At 43.5% G+C, this 19085-nt stretch overlaps 1 protein-coding gene across 3 annotated transcripts in view; it reads right to left on the reverse strand.

Annotated features, from left to right (window-relative positions):
- Epb41 (erythrocyte membrane protein band 4.1) overlaps nucleotides 1-19085 on the reverse strand; it is a 156919-nt gene that overhangs the window by 117419 nt on the left and 20415 nt on the right. Inside the window, exon 1 of one of the 3 annotated variants that reach the window (XM_028759648.1) lies at nucleotides 12988-13182. The exons of 1 other annotated variant lie outside the window; for it this stretch is intronic. The gene's annotated coding sequence lies outside the window, so the exon portion shown is untranslated. Of the gene's footprint in view, nucleotides 1-12987; nucleotides 13183-19085 lie in introns of those variants that run through there. One more of the 3 variants, XM_028759638.1, reaches the window with a different exon arrangement.

A 19085-nucleotide genomic window follows, 5' to 3' on the forward strand; every position in this document is an offset into this window, starting at 1 on the left:
CTTGTTGGAGGAGATGTGTCTCTGGGAGTGGGCTTTACGATTTCAAAAGCCCATGCCAAGCTTGATCTCATTCTCTCTCTGCCGCTGTTCCAGCATCATGCTTGCCTCTGCCCACCACCCAGCTCCAGACCATGATGATCATGGACTAGCCCTCTGAGATTGTCCACAAGTCCCTAACTGAATGCTTTCTTTATAAGTTGTCTTTGGTTGAGCATGGTGCTTCACATCAGCAACGGAACAGTAACTAAGACACAGGCGAAACGCCTACACATAAAAACACTCTAAACTAGAAATTGTCATAAATAAAAATTAGCTGAACTCCTTTATGTGACAGGGAAATCCTTAAAGAGATATACACACCACCTTAATCAACATGGTAAAAATACAAGTCAGGTGGAAACAAGTGGATGAAGAACTCAAGTTCATCCTGGCTACATAATGAGTTTAAGGTCAACCTGAATAACACGATATGCTGTCTCAAAAAGAAGGAAATATATATTTATCCATACACATGTGTGTATGTATATTTAACTAAAAGGGGGAAAATTATGTTTTAGATTCTCCTTAGAAATACACAACATCTAAAATACTGTCTAAATATGTTTTTCACCAGACAGCTAAGCTAAGTACTAAGAGGGATTTCACCATCTTAAGGACAACACAGCACAATTCAGTTCACAGCATTACTAGTTAGAACCATTTTCAATCACAAACTATCACATGGAAATTTGAAGATTTAAACATAGAAAGCCAGGTGTGGTGGTGCACACCTTTAATTGTAACACTTGGGAGGCAGGAACAGGTGGATCTCTATAAGTTCGAGGCCATCCTCATCTGCTCTACAGGAGTGAGTTCCGAGATAGCTGGGGCTACACAGAGAAATCCTGTCTCAAAAAACCAAAGCAAAGAGGGGGGAGGGGGAGGAAGAGAGAGAGATTTAAAAATAGAGTCATATTCTCATTTTTAAAGTTAGTTTTTAAATTATTAATCCTTGAAATAAAGGGCAGTTCCAAAGTAACATCTTAATGTGTTTCCTCCACTGATTAGAGTTGAAACTTACACTCACTTAAGTATGGAAGGGATGCTTTTCTGCTAGTCGACTACCTTGATATTCCTATGACATTTAAAGAAATTTGCAGTGAAATGAATGTAAGAAAGGTTGGGAGAATGAAATCCATAAAGCTATGTGTTCCCTAACATGGTGTTGTGATAAAAAAGAAATACACGGGGGCTGGAGAGATGGCTCAGCGGTTAAGAGCTCTGACTGCTCTTCCAGAGGTCCTGAGTTCAAATCCCAGCAACCACATGGTGGCTCACAACCATCTGTAATGAGATTGGATGCCCTATTCTGGTGTGTCTGAAGACAGCGTACTCATAAATAAAATAAATAAATTTAAAAAAAAAAAAAAAAAAAAGAAATACACATTTGCCCTCTGTTTCAGCTCCTAAAACTCTTGAAATCACCAGTAGTAAGTGCTTTTTCTATGTCTCAGAAATAACTAATGGCCGGGCCTCCTGGAAACGCCTAGGCTAAGACTGCAACAGGAGGGGGCCTGCTTTCTAGTCTCTTCAACCTCCTAGGAGAGGAAAAAGCCTGAAGACTGCCAGTGACCAATGGTGTAATTAATCACAGCTGTGTAATGAAGCTGCCTGTCTAGTGTTGACGTCACAAGGCAAGGCAACCCCACATGAAGATAAGGCTACAGCGGATGCCCCAGCTTCAGGTCAGCCGCTGAAACGGACACCCTTGCCTGTGCCACACAGGAGAAATGAGCCGTTTCAAAAAGCTGTTTCGTGATTGACTACAGATCATGAGAAAGTTTTAAGTGATTATGTTGGAATTGACTGTCTAGCAAAAGATAGGATGTGGACTTGTGGTACAAAGAAAAAAGAAGTTAAGGTCTTCACAAAGCTCCTGCATAAATACAAAGCTTGACAGCACAGGAGAACCAGCAAGCTAATCAACAAAAAGCACAGGAGACAGGAAACAGCAGCAGAGAAGCAAATCCTACCATATGCGTAAGAAAGGACCTTAAAGCAGACAGACCTGGCAGGATACGTGGTAAGGTGGTAAGGTGACAGTTGAGCATGTTTACGGCTCTGAATTCAATTCCTGGCCTTGGGGAGTAGGGACGGGGTATTCCCATCAGAGAAGTGAAAAGCCACAGAACATAAGAGAATTTTATCGGATTATCTGAAAAAGATCTATTTTACAGAATATAGAAAACTCCTGTTAGGTAGGGTAGCCACAGGCCTATAACTAAGCATGTGGAAGGCTAAGACAGGGGCATTGAGGGAGGAGAGAAGGGTTCATGTAAGAGGGAGTAGATGGTTTCTCCATCAGAAAGCAGATATGTGTTGCAGGCCAAGAAAAGGATATATACCAAATATGACCACATCCTGAAGTGGGGGTGGCTGTTATCTTCTAAGTCATATTACACAGAACCATACTAGGGCCTGCACACACTTCTCTGTTAAACCTCTAAAGTCTAAGGCTGTGAGATGGGAACAGAATGTTCCAGGCTGGTCCCAGCTGCGTTCTTTGTGAGGATTAAGAGAAGGCTCTCCTCTGGGACAGAAAATGAAAGAGAAAGCCCCACTCCCTGAGGTCAGCAAGGAAATCCCCAGAGGAAGGAGGAGCTTTAGAAACAGGAATCCTTACTATGATCTCAATTACTCTGCCCCACATACAAAAACTCTTTCTAAACAAAATCTGGATGATTCATTTTATTTAGTATGATAGAAAAATGTTTTTCCCTAGCAAAACATAACATTACTGAAAACCTAGGTCTGGCTCTAACACCACATTGCCCTCAAAATGCTGGTGGGCATGGTGTGTGCACCTTTAAGCGCAGCAGTCTGAAGGCAAGGGATCTGGACCAGTCTGGCCAATAGTGAGTTCCAGGACAGCTAGAGATGCTTAGAGAGACCCTGCCTCCAAAAAAAAATCGAGGCCAGCCTGGTCTACAGAGTGAGTTCCAGGACAGCCAGGGCTACACAGAGAAACCCTGTCTTGAAAAACAAAAACAAACAAACAAACAAATGGCAAGTATGTCCTCAAAGACTACTAATAGGAAAGTATGGGAAAGAGTCGGCCAGCAGAAAGAATGGAAACAGGCAACCTCAGGAGGTAGGAGGTGGGGGGACCCTCCAGAATGTGCCAGAGACCTGGGAGGTAAGAGGCCCTTAGGACTCAAAGGGAGGGACCTTAGATGAGATGCCCAATAGTAGGGAGAGGGAACTTAATAGAGCCCACCTCCAGCAGGAAGACAAGGAATCAAGTGAGGAAGGGGGTTGCCATTCCACAGTCAAAACTCTGACCCAGAATTGTCCCTGTCTGAAAGAACTGCAGGGATGGAAATGGAGAGGAGCCTGAGGAAAAGAAGGTCCAGTGACAGGCCCAAAGTGGGATCCAGCTCAAGGGGAGGCCCCAAGGCCTGACACTATTACTGAGGCTATGGAGCGCTCACAAAAAGGGACCTATCATGATTGCACCCTGGAAGACTCAACAAGCAGCTGAAAGAGTCAAATGCAGATATTTGTACCCAACCAATGGACAGAAGCTGCTGACCTCTGTGGACCCCTGTGGTTGAATTAAGGAAAGGCTGAAAGAAGCTGAGGAGGAGGGTGACCCTGTAGGAAGACCAGCAGTCTCAATTAACCTGGACCCTCAAGATCTCTCCAACACTGGACCACCAACCAGGTACCATACACCAGCTGATATGAGGCCCCAACACATATACAGCAGAGGACTACCGGGTCTGGGTTCAATCAGAGAAGATGCACTTAACCCTCAAAAGACTGGAGGCCCCAGGGAGTTTAGAGGTCTGGTGGGATGGGTGGTGGGTGGTGGGGACATCCTCATGCAGATAGGGGGTAAGGAGGAGGTATGGGATGTGGAAGAGTCAAAGGGTGGACTGGGAGGGAAATAAAATATGGAGTGTAAAATAAATAAATAAATAAATGATTAAATTTAAAAAAGAAAATAAAGGAGAAGACAGGAGGGAGAAGGGAGATTTTCAACAAAGCAATACAAATTCTTCATGACACTAGAGAGATGGCTCAGTGGACAAAGTGCTTGCTGTGTGAGCATGAGGATGTGAGTTCGGATCCCTAGAACCCATGTAAGAGGCAGGCAAGGCAGATGTGACAGCCACCTGTAATTTAAGCACTCAGGTGGCAGGCACAAGGAATCCCTACGCTGGCTACCTAGCTGGAACTGGCTAGCTCTGGGTTCAACAAGACACTCTGCCTCAACAAATGAAGTACAGTATGATCAAAAAAGACATGCAAAGTCAACTTTGAGCCTTCATACACATGTGCACGGACATACACACACAAACACACACACACCCCCCACACTCATGAACATATATACATGTGTACACAAACCACACACACATGCAAAAACTTTTTTGTGGACTGACAGCAGAGAAAAAATTTTGGCTGGGTGTGGTAGCTAGCACAAACCTTTGATTCCAGCACTGGGGAGTCAGAGGCAGAAAGTTTTCTGTGATTTTGAGGCCAGCCTGGTCTACAAAAAAGCGTTCACGTGTTATTCCCTATCTTAATAACTAACACCCAAAGTACAATGTTACTAGAATAGATGTCCTAAAGGGCCAAAAACTTCCACATTTCCCTGTTGAAAGTCACTCCAAATAGAAAGAGAAGCCAGGATCAGGGTGGCACTAACATTATTGAAGGCTCAGGACCAGAAACCCACCATCATGCTCAGTGTGGGCCTGAGTTACATACTCAACACTATGAAGAAAAGCATTTGTCAGTTCTCTGTTTCAAAGAAGAACAGGAACATAATGCTTCCCCAAAATGTGTAGAAAGCACAAATATATGTACACTCATCATTTTGGTTAAATGTGGTTTTAAGATATTTACTTCACAAAAATGAGGTACTATATCTTTCTGAAAAGATTCAAGACTCTTCTGATTTTGGGTGGCTTGTCTAGAAGCCACCTTGAAAATCACCCTCCCAGAGCAAACCCCTTCCTGTTTTTCAAGTGTGTGTTTACTTTCACATCTGCTTCAAAAGATAAAGGCAACAATGGGGACACCAACCACATGACTGTGTCCTACCAACCCGGAAATGAAGCTATAAACCCAGACTTGCTGTGAAATGGGTCTTCAGGATACTCACGCACAGGCTAACTAACACTCAAATGAAAGCTTAAAAAACTTACAGTATGAGTCTGAATCAAATCCAAAGACCAACACTGGACAAAACTGAATTACATATTTACATACAACAATTAAACAGCCACTTAAAAAAAAGAGAGAGAGAGATTCTTCTCCTTCATATCTACAAGGTCAGATTTTATCAAAGGGCAAAGAAGTAACATTTATTTAATATCTCTATATGATAGGCACATACTATGTATGTATTACCTAAAATATCATCATCCTCATTTTACACACAAAACTACAGTTATGGAAAAGCACTTTCACAAGACAACAATTATTAAGAACTCATCAGCTTTGACAGGAGGCTTACATCCAAAGCTCCTATCCCCGACTTGCTCACGGACATGCTGAGCAAGCAAAAGGGTCTCAGTAAGGACTTCACTCTTAATGCCAATTTTCAATTGTGTAATTCTGGACAAGTTATTTAATTTTTAACTTGTTACCTAAACTGTGAAGTGAGATTAATAACACTCCAATAACCTGTGGTGAGGCTTAACTATGAAAATCATCACGCCGGCCAGGCATCTGGTATCTAAGTATTTCACAGTCGCCTAAGGATGTGGCTCACAGTAGGGTGCTAGCCCAGCATGCACCAACACCTCAAAACAAAAGTAAATACTCACATTTGACATCCTATATTTAACTCATTTAATCACCATAACATGAAAAGTATAGAACATCCCTATATCATAGAGTGAATAAAATGTTACAGGTGTGAATTAACCTGCCCATGGCCACGACTTACAGTGGCACAAGTGGAATTTAAAACAATTCATTCCACCCCAAAGCTGATACTCTAACATCTACATTATATCTACAAGGTATAAAGCAAATAGCCTGAACCATGTAAACAATCAGTGAGCACTGACATTATTTACCGAGCACACTAAGCAGGCCCCGGTAAATACTGCTGCTGATTGCTGAATGAGTACAACAGCCAGGTTACCACAGGTGGACTCTGCTTTTTCCATAAGTATGTGCCCTTCCACAACAAAGTCACTCTTACACTTCTAGTCCTACTAATACCAGGTCACTAAACTCCTTTCTGGCAGGACGGTGCCCTCTGCATTCTTTTATGATCACATATATTCACAGGATCCTGCTCATCACAGATAATATGCAGTAAATGAATGGGTATACCATTCCTCCTCTCAAAATCCTCCCAAGAACCCAGTCAAAATCCTTCCAGGAACCCCAGTCTCTTGCCACATCTTAAGAACATGTAGGCCCACATGTTAGGAATCCCAGTGGTTATATTCAACTCCAAATAAAATATAATCCTGTAAGCCTAATTTTAGGAACAAATCAGGGGGGAGAAATATAAGAAATCAGATTTAGCACAAATGGGGAACTCTGAGCATAGACCAGCAACCGGAACTCATTATCTTCCTTTTCTTTCCTAATTTAACTCTTCAGATTCATTTTCAAGAGCTAACAACATATGTAACCCCCAAGGACCAATGGATGGCTAAAGCCAATGGGAAAAGGTAATTGGAAACAGGATATTCACAATATCAAAGTTTCTCCACAAATACTAAAAAATATAAACCACTACACAGAAATCTGTCAGTTACTACTTTAACTAGGCGACCAAAATTAGCAGCATTAATTACGGGACAGCCTGACATTATGAACTTCCCAATGTGACTCAAAACGAGGAACACAGTGTCACACTGAAATCTTGCCAAAATGTTTAACCTATGTCTAATCAAACCTACAGAGATAAATTTCCAGTTTATGGGAAACAAAACAAAGAGAAGAACAAATTAAACAAAACCTCAAGGGAACAATCAAGTACGTTTAGAATAGAACATTCTACAACCAGCTGCCTCCAAGACTTATCAAAGTACACAAGTAAATCCTGTTCCAGTTTAAAGGAAATGTGACCAGATATTTATATTTAAAAGTCTAATGACCGCTGCTGAGATAGCTCAAGGAAAAAGACATTTACACCCAAGTCTAGTGACAAGAGTTCAATCCCTGGAAACTACATAAAGGTGGGAAAGAGAGAACTGACTGCACACTGTTGCCTTGGACCCTCTACATGCACCCACACATACACATCATACACAAGCACATCACTAAGAAAAAAATCTAACGGTGGAATCTAAATGTGGGTTGAGCGTTGACTGGTATTATGGAACACTGCTACTGTCTTAGGGATATAGATGTGTGTTATCCTTATGTAGGATAACAGCTTTATTCTTCAGAAATGTATACCAAAACGTTTGGGAGTACGAAGTGCCATAACTTCCCCCAACTTTCTTTCTAAGAAGATATACAGGGCAGATGAAGGAAGGAAGAATCTAGAAACAGAATTATAGCATAGGTCTTAAATCTTAATTATCCTGACATTCACACATCGTATGCACCCTGTTATAGGTCTAGCTAATACACTAAACCTTATCTGTGGGGGATGGGAGGGAGAATAGTACTAACCTGTGCTTTCTAGAAGCTGACAGCCTTACTGTGAGTACCAGTATCATATGATATATCTGGCAAAGAACATGCAATACTACAAGAGTTCAAAAGAGGACTGGAGAGATGGCTCAGTGGTTAAGAACACTGACTGCACTTCCAGAGGTCCTGAGTTCAAATCCCAGCAACCACATGGTGGCTCACAACCATCTGTAATGAGAGCTGATGCCTTCTTCTGGTGTGTCTGAAGACAGCTACAGTGTATTCATATATAATAAATAAATAAATCTTTAAAAAAAAAAGAGTTCAAAAGAACATCAATAAACCTTCAAAGAAAAAAATATCTCTGGAATCATTTCTTTGCCCTAAGTATATCTCCTTTAATTTTATCTACTTGGTAACAACTGACTTTTTTTCTACCTTACAAAATTATCAGAGACTATGGAAACATAAAACGCATGTTTTGCCTGTAAGGAACACAGGGTATGATTTTAAAAATAAAATACTGCTTCCATTTCCACTGAAAAAAAGCTACTAATAGACTATGTGGATGTTCTCACCTCCCAGAGCAATTGTGTTATTTTGAGGATGCCAAGAAGGCTGGAAGATTTAAAAATAACCTAACAAAGAGCTCATTCCAATACCAGATGGAAAGAAACTACTCTAAAGGCATGTGAGTGGGAGAACATAGATACAGTATCATATGACGCCATGCGAGAAAAGGTTTATGTAATTACATAATATTACTAGGATTGACGGAACTCTGCAGGTAGGAAGCTAGCAACAGTGTCAATTCTCTGAATCTTTTTTTTTTTTTTTAAAGACAGAATGGGCAAGAAACAGCAAGTGGGTGGCAGAAAGAAAGCAAAAAAGGAGAAAGAAAGCCCTCGCTGTAAGGCTGCCTTCATGTGTCCCTCTTACATGCTGAAATGATTGCCAGGTAAAATTTGAGGGTTTAAATCCCTGAAGTCTGTAATGGTTTTGCCTGTGTGTCCATATGGCCAAAAACAAGGGGTGGAAGGGGTGGATATCAACAACATGTACCTAGTGCATTAGCAAGGTGAAATGCCCTTCACGTGAATGCATGCAGCACTTCAAACGGGCAATTCAAAACCCACATAAAAACTCTACTGAAACACACATACACACACACCTTACTTGGCATGTAAGTTAAAATAGCATTTCTTTATAAAATGATATACTCAAACACACCCTTATGATTTCATTGTGGTACCAGTTTCCTATGGCATTTCTGGTAACTAAGCAAACGCTGCAAGACTGGGGAGGCGGCTCCCGGGCACAGCCCTCACCGTAAGCATGAGGACTGGAGTTTGGATCCCCAGCACCCACACGAATAAGTGGCCATGGGAGAGCGAGTAACAATTATAAGACAGCTGCTAGTTATTTTCTATTTTATTAACATAAACACAAAGTCATAGTTCTTACCCATTTCATCAGCCAATCCTCCCTCCCCCCCTTCCAGTCCCCTCGGCCAAGACTTCTGTAACCATGCCTAAACTACATGTTACACAGCTAAAAACAATTCTCACCTTTCTAAAGAGATCACATTGGGAATCACGAACAACTGGAGTCTAGATTGACTCAAAGAATCCACAGACACAGAAGGTAAAGAGTAAGAATTCAGTAAACAACGTCTAATCCACATGGATTTATCTTGAAGCTAATGAAGAAACAACTGAGAACACAGAAGTGGTTTTCATAAATGAGAGAGTATAATAAAAAATAGAAAAATGAGGGGCTGGAGACACAGCTCAGTAATTAAAAGCACTGACTGCTCATACAGTGGACTCTGGCTTGGTTCCCAGCACCCACACAGAAGCTCACCAACACACTACTCCTGATGCCCTCTTCTGTGAGCACTAGGCATGTGGTGCACATACATACACGCAGGCAAACGCACACATGAAGTAAAAACAAAACTTAAACTATAATAAAGTGAACACAATGCTAGAATTTCTATATGAAAGGACTTTAAAGGTAATAATCAATTACAAAGAGAAAAATAAGTGTAAACAAACTTTAATCGTAATCTAATTCCCTCACTACCCTCTCCTAGAACTGGTGGTATCTGGCATCAGCAAGCGTGTTCTGAATGAGATCACTCGTCTTCTCCTTTCTAATGCCTCCAAGTTCTGAACAGTACTCGTTGCTATAGTTTTTCCTTTATGCTTCTCACTGTGCATTCATTAAATAGCAGCAGAGGAAACCAAAATACTAATCTAACTCAGTGTGCTCTCCATGGTATTTGTTATACTGTATTTTACCGAACACACCGTGAACTCCCTCATAAAAATGATAAAAATGAACACATGGCAAAGCCACAGCAAAGGTGACACACTAAGAAATATAACTGACAACAAAAAATAACACACACACTTGGCATCTGGCTTCCCCTCTAGCTAAAAGCTATCATAAGCTCATCAAAGCGCTACCTCCTAGTAACTCTGAATTATTTTATAAATAATGTCTGTAATTCATCAACAAAATGAGAAAATCCTTGTAAAAATTTCATCTTTGCAGATTTTACTCAGATAAAGAAGTAAAAACATTCATAAGAAACAAGTAGTTGAAACTGTTCTTACTTAGCTCACAAACAAAATAAAGTGACTGATGTCATGCCCAGGCAATTGGAAGAAAAAGAATGTGTCCTATAGGGCCTGGAGAGATGGCTCAGTGGTTAAGAGCACTGATTGCTCTTCCAGAGCTCCTGAGTTCAAATCCCAGCAACCACATGGTGGCTCACAACAATCTGTACTGAGATCCGATGCCCTCTTATGAGGTGTCTGAAGACAGCTACAGTGTACTCATATAATAAATAAAGCCTTTGGGACAGAGCAAGCGGGGACAGAGCACTCCTGGAAAAGTACACTGGCACCTCTACCAGTGAGCACCAGCCTGCTCCTTAGATAACCTGGAAACATACTGAGTCTAAACATACTGATTTCAGAACCACTGATGGCCACTAATATTTTCAAGTCATGAAATCAGGCCGTGATCACCAATTTTATATATTCAAAAAATAATGAGAATGGGGTTAGAGAGATGACTTATAGGTTATGAGCTCTGGTTGCTTTTCCAGAGGATTTGGGTTCAATTCCCAGTACTGACACAGGAGCTAACAACTGTCTGTAACCCCATTTCCAGAGGATCTGACACTTCCCACAGACATACTTCACAGACATACATGCAGGTGGGCAAACACCAATGCACATAAGTTAAAAATAAAAATAATGAGAAAACTCTACCCATCACAACAAAATTTATAGGTAGCACATTTCAGATCCCAATCTGATGACAAGATAATGCCCCTATTCTGATCTCCAAAGGTACCAGGCATACACAATCTGATAAAATGTGTCTGCAGAAAATCCAAGAATCTGGAGGCTTTTAGACAGTGTCCGGAACAATTTAACTCTGAAGCTTTCTTAGGAACAGGAGGAAGGAGAACAAATAGCATCTTAAGTGCACTGCCTCTCAGAGTAGTATAAATTTGTTTGAAATAAAGACCATGAACTCTGGGACTGGAAAGATGGCTCAGTGGTTAAAAGCACTTGTTGCTCGTGCAGAGGACATGAGTTCAAGTCCCAGAACCCATATGATAGCTAACAACCATTTGTAACTCCAGTCCCAAAGGATCAGATACCCTTCTTTTGACATCCAAAGGCACCAGACATACAGGTACATAGACATCCATAGAGGCAAAATATTCACAGACATAAAATTAAAGAAAATAATTTTAAAGACCATAAACCCCTAGGTGGTAGTGGCCTCTGCCTTGAGGTCAGCTTGAACTATATGACCATATCCTGTTTCAAAACAGACAGACAGCATACACACTGGCCAATCATAAACTAAGGAATGAGAAAGCCAGATATGTAAATTTCAAATCTGTTAAAGTTGAGTCAGGTGTGATGGATGTCGTATAGAAAAGGACAGTGGCCAGCCATGGTGCTACAGGTCTTTAATCCCAACACTCGGGAGGAAAAATCAGGCTATTTCCAGTCTGGTCTATAGAGTGAGTTCCAGGACAGCCAGGGCTACACAGAGAGATCCTGTCTCAAAACAAAACAAAACAGAAACAAACAAACCAAAGAGGGAGAAAGAAAAGAAGGAAAAAGTACAAACTTCTTCAAAAAGGAGCAAAAAAAATTAAGATGAAAAAGATTACATAAAGGATATGTGTATCCTGCTTTACCAAAAGGATCAAACCAACTGAAAATCTTTTGCCAGGACTAAGAATAGGAAAACAGAAAATGAGCAACTGCATGGAGTACAGTTTATCCCCAAGAGACTATAAACTCACTATAATAACACTCAAGATACAAACATAACCATTTCTTGCAACTTTTCCTAAAAACAGAAGGAACAAAATTGCAGCTGTGAAATCACCCAGACCCCCCCCCCAAAAAAAAAACCCTCCAGTATCTCTGAAAAACACAAAAACAAACAAAAACCTTAGTCTCTACAGACTAGTCATTTATGTCAGGGTACAATTCAAGGATGGAACAACAGGATGGCAATTGCTGTCCGGTGGCCAGAAACCAGCCCGTCAGCGATTTGCTTCACGTGAGATCACTTTCCCTCTAGAGATCGCCAATCCCCGGGGAGGACGACCCTGTTTGGGCAGAAACTCCCTCCAGGAGAATCCACCTGGTAATAAAACGAGAGGGTGAGTCTAGCTCCAGAATCTCCACAGGTACAGGCAGCCCAGCGAGCCAGGGAAAGATTTCCAAGCCGACAGATGCGCGAACTGAAAAAGGAGGTCACGGAGCTGAGAGAATAGCATTAACCCTTGGCTCGCTGGGACCCCTTGAAGATCGCGGAGCAAGGCACTGGATCCGGAGGGCTCCGAGATTTGATTTGATTTTTCTAAGATGCTGGGTCTATGGCGGGAAGGCCTGGGAGTGCTACGAAGCTCCCCACGCCCTCGGATTCCGCCTGACTTCTCGGGTCTGCCCAGCATCTCCATCACCACGGACTCGCTCCGCTCCGCAGCGGCACCCAGCACCTCCGCCGTCCATCGCACCGCTGCCCACCTGGTTTCCTGCCCGGGCTCCCGCCCACCGCACGGTGACTGACAGGCCGGCGCGGACTCGGGACCCCTCCGCAGGAAGACACCCCACGCCTAACTTTGAAACGCGGGCCCCCGCTCTCCTCGGCGGCGCCGGGACCGCTGCCCCCTCCCCGGGCTCCTCAGGCCGCGTCCCACCTCCAGCCCCCGGCTCCCGGGCCTGCAAGGGGGCTGGAGACAAAGGCTGCGGCGGCGGCGCGGCGGCCGCCCGGACCGTCCCCTCGGGGCCAGCGCCACCCCCACCCCACCGGCTCGCGCGCCGCGGCTTTGCCTCGCCTCACCCGCGGTTCTCGGCCGGGGCTCCCGCCCCAGCCGCAGCTTCAGCCCGACGAACAATGGCAGGAGGCGGCGCCCGCGTCCGAGGCTCCGGCCCTCTGCGGCTCCCGGGCTGGCGGGCTGCAGGCTGGCTGACTAAACCCTCGGGCGGAGGGAGGGAGCGAGGGAGAGAGGAGAGCGAGCGAGCGAGCGAGCAGCCCCGGCGCGCGCCCTCCCGCCTTTCCTCCGCGAGACGAGGCCGGCGCGGCCCGCGGCCCGCCCGCGCCCCTCCCCCCCGGCTCGCCACAACATTGTAGTAAATTCCTATTGGGCCGTGCGGGAGGGAGGGAGGGGGCCGGGCCCGCGGCCCGCCAGAGCATTGGCTGAGGCCCTGTTCGGGCTCCCCGCGTCTTACCCCCCCCCCCCCAGAGCGGTAAGGACAGGGGAGGGGAAGGGAAAAGGAAAGGGGAGGGGAGAGCAAGGGGCTAGCTGCTGCGCGCACGCGCAAGTCGAACCCGGGCTGGAGCTGGAGACCCGGGGTTCTAGTCTCCAGAAGCAAGCGGGTGAAGAATGGGGCAGCTAGAGCCTAGAACCAAGATGAGACCTTTCTCTCCATGGAGGGCTTGGGAAGAAGCCGTGATCTGGGGGAAAGCGGAATTCACATAGCTGCTGCTGCTGACCAGGCTACCCTAAAGGAAACCTTAGGTAAGTCACTCCGCTTCCCTGAGCCTCAGTTTACCCGTCTCCTAGCATGACCGTCTCTAAGGCTCCTTTCCAACCCTGACATTCAATACGACTTTACCTCTCCTGGCAGCTATGTTAACACCTGAAGTGGAATCTTAAGTGATGAGACCATGCCAAAGATTTCACCTGTCTTCTGTCTTCATTTAAGAGTCTCCTATTTCTGCCTGCCATCCACGAAATTATAAGTATAGCCTCCACGATCTGGATGAATTTAGGGTTGTTCTGAGGAGTGCACACGAGTATATTTCTCTCTAGAAGTTTCAGAGGCCGCTTGACCCTTCTCCTTCCTGCCAGGCTGATGTCTGAACAGGCTGCCTCCCTACAGAGCAGAAAGAAGGTTCTGTTGTAAGCGCATACTTAGAAGATCAGACAGGTTCTGCTATTTCTTTTGAGAGATGAGGAAACCAAAGCAGAGAGGCTTAGCCCTGCCAGGATCAGAAACCAAGCAACGTGACATCAGAGCCCGCACACGCCAGGTGGACTGCCTACTGGTGTAAAAAAAAATCAAAGCCGGTTCACAATCTTAGCCCAGCCTCAGGAATCAGACTGCTCAGGTTCAGTGCTCCGGCTCAGCCCTCTCTAATTGTTTGACCTTCTTTGTGCCTGATTTCTGAACCCATAAAAATAGAATAAAGACTGGGAGTGGTGGCACATGCCAGTAACCCTAGCACTCGGGATGTGACAGTAGAAGCAACACAAATCCAAGGCCAGCCTCCACTACATAGTAAGTTTGAAGCCAGTCTGGGCCACATGAGACCCTGCCTCAAAAAAAAGGAGGGAAGACAACAGTCCCGCCTCATAGAGCTACTGTAACAATTAATTTGTTAATTAGCAAATCGATCAACAGGGCTTAGAACAATGCCTAGGACACAGTAGGATCTTAGTTAAGTGTTAATTCTGTTGCTACTACTACTTAGACTAAAATATCGACTAAGAAGTATACGGCAGGCAGAGAAACACTCAACTGTTGTCAGGTCTGAGAACATTTATATAATATATCAGAAGTCATAAAACCCCATGAGGACCACCTGACTACCTAAAACAGCCCATTCACACAGCCTTCCTCTGTCGTGTGTGTGTGTGTGTGTGTGTGTGTGTGTGTGTGTGTGTGTCTGTGTGTCTGTGTGTGTGCGTGTGTGGTCTTTTTCCCTTCCTCTGTCTTAGTCACGGCACTTTTCGAAGCTTTTGGCCCTGCCGGACTGCCTCCTATTTACTGATGACTGGTTGGATCTCTCAGATGTTGCAGTCTGGATCCAAGAGACTGTAAACTGGAGAGGACAGAACTTTGTCCTTCTTATTATCACACAGAGCAGTGCTAGTATATTAAATATTTATTGAACCAGTGAATTGGACTGTCCTCATTTTATTAATAAGAGACTCAAACAGTTTAAGTGATCTGCGCCAAGGCCCACCCGTTTGTTCTTAAGTACCCTGGTTCTCTGCTTTAAGCCCTTGGGTTCAGCAGTGCTTTCAATTGGTTCGAATGCTACCACTCCTGGGCTCTCAGGCAGGGAAATCTGGTACCATGTAGGATGGATACTGAAAATGTATCACCAGACAGATCGCTTCCTCCATGTCATCCAGGAAATTCAGACATGTGGAGCTAAATGCTCTATGTGCCAGCCAATGGCACATCATCCTTGGGGATGCTTATAGAATTTGTAATATTCAGTAATCATCACCCTAAAAAGAAGTATGGGTCTTAGGCTAGCAGAAAACAGGAGAAACCCGGCAGGTGTAAATCATGCCTAGATTCAAAGTGTTGTGCAACCACATGCCAAAATCTGTTGGTCTGAGTTTTAAAATCCTAGATTCCAATGCTGGCCTTTCATTCTTAGCCTGGGGATGGAAGCATGTGTAAAGCACTGTCTAGGCAGGAGAGATTTTCTTGTCCGAGTACACCACCGCCACCTGTTATGTGTCTTATCTCTGAGTATGGCTAAGCTCAACTGATAATAAGGACTAAGGATATAAATAACACCCACTAAGAAGACAAAGAAACTATCCTTACTCGGGACCCATCTGCCGAACCAGACTCCATTCCCAGCTCACCCTGAAGAAGCTCTCATTAGGTACCAAGGGTAAAGGTCCCAAGCACAATCGCTGAGGCTAATTTCCGAGGCAGAAACACTTTGGCTCCAAGCTTACATCTGGGTGGTGACTGTGTCATGCTGCAGGCCCAGGACAGAGTCCCTCTGGACCATCTCTATCCCATCTGCCAGCTGAGCCCTGTCACTACCTCCCCACCTCAACCCTCCTGCTTCTTTCTAGGGAATATAGACCCTGCTAGCTGTCTTTTAGCCCCTGGAGCAGTCAAGAGCTCTAAGATTTAAAAAGAAAGAAAGAAAGAAAGAAAGAAAGAAAGAAAGAAAGAAAGAAAGGAAGGAAGGAAGGAAAGAAAAAGGGTCTTAATCCTTCCCCACTGCAAACTGGGCTCCAGCAAACACAAACACCAGCTGCATGAAACAGGATAAAATGAGAGGGTGAAATTGGAGTAACCGGTGTGAAGAGTCAGTGAGGGGAGACGAAGCCACCAGGGACCTGGAAGGGACGGGATTGGAAGAAAGAGGGAGGGGGACAAATGGAGTCTAACCCATGCTCAAATCTGGGTCGGGGGCGGATTAGGGACACAGCTGGCCTCAAGCCCCAGTGATAGGGCTCATGGAGAATGTTCATCTGCGGCAGGCTTTGAAAAGCTGGGCACATCAGCAAAATGTTCTGAATGGTCATTATGGAATAAAAACCAGCCCTGCACTAACTGCACAGAGAGAGCAGAACAAGCCTCTCATAGTCTCCATACCATGAAACTTACACTGTAAGCTGTTTTTTGAAACTAGAGACTTGCAAATGCTAAGCAACCATCCTGCCACTGACCTACGGTCTAACTCTGTAGCCTAGGTTGGCCTGTAACTTGAAGTAGTACTCCTGCCTCAGCCTCATGAGTAGCCAGGAGTACACGGCTGGCTACTTTAGGCCTTTTAAACAAAAATGATAAATCAAAGTATATGGGGATGGAAATTACTACTAATAAAAAAGGATCTCTTCCTAAGTTGATACTTCTACTTGGAGTACTTGAATTTTAGAAAATACAGTTAAGAATAAATGTAGTTAAATAGAAATATAAATCACATAAAGTCACTAATCAGAAATGCAACTACCACAAAGTTCTGATGTAAAAATGTCCCTTTGAATACCTTTGTACACAAGGGCACACACACACACACACACACACGTTTATACATGCACACATTTTCATTTATGTATATTAAGTTAAATAATAGGTAATGGCTGCTTTTTTAGGTTAAAATGATTGACTATCACAATATCATATGCCTCAGCCTACTGAGCCTTTGTTTTGCATGTGTGGTGTTCGACTATGCTTGTGTGTGCCTGTGAAGACCAGAGTGTGACATCACATGCCTTCCTCTCTCTTCCACCTTTGTTTTGTTTTGTTGAGACGGAGTCTCTCACTGAACCTGGAACTAACTGTTGTGGGTAGACCAGCTGGCCGGTGAGCACTTAAAGTCCACAGTCTCTACCCTCTACCACCCCATTCTCCAAAACTGAAATTGCAGACACACACCACTATGCCCCAGCCTTTACATGGGATCAGACTCAGGTCCACATACCCATATGGCAAGCACTTCACCCATTGAATATCTCATTAGTCCCTCAGCCTAAAGAACTTTTGGTTTGTTGTTGTTGCTGTTGCTGTTGCTGCTGTTGTTTTTGAGACTGAGTCTCACACTATGTAGCACCTGCTGGCCTAGAACTCACAGAGATCTGCTCTGTCTCATGAGTTCTTGGAAGGGATAGTTGGTTTTGTTTTGTTGTTGTTTGTTAGTTTGTTTGAAATCTTATTATATGATCTGACTTTTCACTTAACAACAGATTACAATAAATTTTTTAACAATGCTATAGATGTTCTGTAATTTACTTAACTCTCTTGTGGTAAAGTTAGGTTGTTTCCCGTTTCTTCTCTCATAAATGATACTTAACAACCACCCCTTTATGTAAACTGCACCTGTGATTATTTTTTAAGAGTACATTAAACATAGCATGTTATTTCTTATAATTAAAGCATGCAAGACTGCCTGTTCCTGTCATTTCTGAAACAAAAGAAGCTAGCTTTTGTATAATACTGTGTCTTTCATGTTTTTACATCTTTGACTGAATGTTATTTTATTAAAAATTATCTTAAGGGGCTGGAGAGATGGCTCAGTGGTTAAAAGCAATTATTGTTCTTGCAGAAGACCTATATTTGCTTCCCAGGACCCATGTCAGGTGGCTCACAACCCCTTGTAAGTCCAGCTCCAGGGAATTTAATGCCCTCTTCTGGCCTCTGCAGGCACCTGCACTCAGGTGCACATACCCACACACAGACACATACACAGAATTTTTAAAATACAATAAATCTTGGGCTAGAGAAATGATTCTGTGGTTAAGAGCACTTACTGTTCTTGCAGAGGACTTGGGTTTAGTTCCCAGAACCCACAGAGCAGCTCACAAATTCCAGTTCCAGGAGATCTGATGCCCATTTTGACCACCTTAGACAATAGTCATACATACACACATACATACATACATACATACACACATACATGCAAACAAAACACTTATACACAAGTAATTTTAAAAAAATTAAAAATAAAGTAAATCTTTTTAAAAATCCTCTTTAAAAGTTTTCTATAGCCAGGCATGTGGCACATGCCTTTAATCCCAGCATTCAGAAGGCAGAAGCCAGAGGATCTCTATGAGTTCAAGGGCAGCCTAGTGTACATAGGGAGTTCCAGAACAGCCAGAGCTACATAGTGAGACCCTGTCTTTAAAAATCAAAAGAAAAACCAAGGTTTTTCTGTATAGGACTGGATGTCCTGGAACTCACTCTATAGTCCAGGCTAGCCTTGAGAACTTAGAGATCCGCCTACCTCTCAAGAGCTGGAATTAAAATCATGGACCACCATGACTGAGGACATGTATTTTAAGATAATTCTTCTGTATTTAAATAAGTGTATCACTTATTAAATGAAAATTACTAACGGAAGAGTATGCTTACTTATTCTTACATAAATAATTCAATTTTAGCAGACTATTCAACACTGTAGAATACAGATCATCCTCGGTGTTTTCCACAGTTGATACACAGTTTGATTTTATAATCACTAATTCTGAGGACACTGCTTCATATAGATACATGTAGATACATATAGATACATGGTACAAAAGAGCAGAAGTATGTTTAGGGCCATTTCAGAAATTCTGTCCTAATCTCAAGCCAAATTCATTGAAGGATTTTATTTTTGTAATGAAGCTCAAATCAGAAAGGCAAAAAGCAGGGTGTGTGTGTGTGTGTGTGTGTGTGTGTGTGTGAGAGAGAGAG

The sequence above is a fragment of the Grammomys surdaster genome, unplaced genomic scaffold, assembly GCF_004785775.1.
Source record: "Grammomys surdaster isolate TR1022 unplaced genomic scaffold, NIH_TR_1.0 126313, whole genome shotgun sequence".
Classification (NCBI taxonomy): domain Eukaryota; kingdom Metazoa; phylum Chordata; class Mammalia; order Rodentia; family Muridae; genus Grammomys; species Grammomys surdaster.